Genomic DNA, 2500 nt, shown 5'->3' with positions numbered 1-2500 from the left:
CAGACCGCCGTGTTACATAGTATCTCCGGTCACTTAGAAATGAGGTGTGAAGAATATTGTAACCATTTCATTCCATATGATGTACTAAAAGATGTAATTAAGACATATCCTAATTTCGGAATATAACACTTACTTTTAATGACCGTAAGACAAATATAACGCTTGACAGTACACTGATTTCAAATAAATAGATGAAGTAGTAGGTGAGTATCATTCTCAACTGATGTATTAGACGTTGTAATAATGTATTTTTAATTTTCAACGTGGGATTATAATATCATAGCTTGTCCAACCCTGTGCTGTTAGTCAGAGTGGGAAAAAGACCCAGTAATTAATAGTTGTATTGACGAGCATTTTACCTTTGAATAACGTATGTTTGATTTTCATTACAGGACCAGATTTTTACAACACCCACGGGCGCTCGTAGACACTCATACACGTACTCCAAAATGCCTGAATCCTCTTAAGCCATACACATACTAATGTATGCGTCTGCTCACTTGCGAATACGCTATTACTAATTTCAAATAGCAGTTGCATCTCTTAGATATTCGAAATTCCCTTTTAGAATTTCAAGCCACCCTATTTACACTAGACATCTGAAAGACCGGGAACTTTAAAGAATTGGATAAACCTGATATCGCGGAAGTTATTGGGATGAGGTCAGGCACATAAGTCACTGTGTGTGTGTGTGTGTGTGTGTGTGTGTGTGTGTGTGTGTGTGTGTGTGTGTGTGTGTGTGTGTGTGTGTTTGTGTGTGTGTCTGTGTGTCTGTGTGTCTGTGTGTGTGTATATAATGTATATATATGTATATATATATGTATGTGTATGTAATGTATATATATATATATATATATATATATATATATATATATATATATGTATGTGTATGTAATGTGTATATATATATATATATGTATATGTATATATATGCATATATATACACATCTGTGTGTGTGTTTTAGGGGGAAGAGCGCAGAAGCATAAAAGACGTCTCGCCTAAAGTGTCTGCAGAAAGAAATAAGATATAAAGAAAGTGTGGAACCGGAGGGAATTATTAGTGTGTAGCTGGGAAAGCAGATAATGGTATACGAAACCCCATTTCCATGTGAATGCATTTATTAAGGACAAAGGCTGGTAGTTTAGTTAAAAGACTTTTTTTAAGCTGTGTTATGGAGACTCCAGAAATATTCCTTTCTATTTATCTCCCTCTTGTCTTTTATTCAGAATGACGAGACTAAAAATATTCTATATACCGGTATATATGCATCTCTCTCTTTTCTTCTCCTCCTCCTTCGGTCCTCCCCCCCCCCCCTCTCCCTACAGTCAGTAAAGCTTTTCGGTCGCGGGGGTTTTTGTTCGGGATCGTGGGATCGTGTACAACAGGGGTTATGTGCGCGTGCGCGTGCGTGACGTCAGCCTGGGATTTACTTGCCACGTGGATGCCAGGCTCCGATGAGTCACCTTCGAATGACACTGAATACCCCCCCCCCCCCCTCGTCTCCCCCCATTCCCTCATCACCAAGGGAGTAGTCGCTCTTGGGAGGCTTGGACTGGGCGGGGGAGGCATGTTAATTAGCGTCACAGAAGAAGCGTACATGATAGTTGGACCGGGATCGTTTTCAGATAAGGCCGCGTGCAGTTCTTTGTGTTTTAAGGTCGGGTGGGAGGCTGGCCAACAGTGTTCCCTGTCTGCGGGTGAGAGGGGAGGGAGGGAGGGAAGCAGGGAGGGAGAAATCTTGGGATAACAACGAAAAAGATGACTCTTACGTTTGTGATTCTGCCTTTTTTCTTACTTATTCATAAAGACGAAGTACCGAGACTCTTTTACACATACAGCACAAATATGTAGTATATAGATAGATGTGCGTCTGTGTGTGTGCGTGGACGCATATGCACTTCTATATGATATTTTTGTCTGAAGTGAAACATTATCATTGTGTAGTGGGCATAAGACTTTCATAATCTCGTGCGCTGGCAGTACTGTAAAGGCTAGTTATTGTTGGAAACCGAGCTACGCGCCTCACTTACTCCTGGTGGAGCTGGCCACTACAGGGCATAGGGAGGGGAGGTGGGGGGGTTCTTGTTCTGCTGATGTCGGTTCTACGGGGAGGACAGCACGATGGAGACTGGCTTTTTTGGTTGTATATTGGGAGGGAAGGAGCACTTCAAGAAATGACTTTGCCTGTGAAGCCATGCTGCCGGGATCGCAGATGCTGGTAGCGCATGCTAATCGTCTAGGTGAAATTCCCAGGTGACTGTACGTTATAGCAGATCAAAGGGGATGGGAATTAAGAATTCAGGGATCTCTAGAACATGTAAAACTTAATTAAGAGTAACATCAATTTCTGGTGAAATTGCAGTGTCAGGTATGAAATGAATCCATTACACTCTCACTATAGGAGATGTGTTGTAAGTCAACAGTACCTACACAATAATATTGCCAACACAAATAACACCTAACACTAAGAAAATGACACAAAGCTCACCATGTGCTTGG

The sequence above is a fragment of the Penaeus chinensis genome, chromosome 19, assembly GCF_019202785.1.
Source record: "Penaeus chinensis breed Huanghai No. 1 chromosome 19, ASM1920278v2, whole genome shotgun sequence".
Classification (NCBI taxonomy): Eukaryota; Metazoa; Arthropoda; class Malacostraca; order Decapoda; family Penaeidae; genus Penaeus; species Penaeus chinensis.
The sequence above is the reverse complement of the archived record's forward strand: the minus strand, read 5'-3'. Positions refer to the sequence as shown.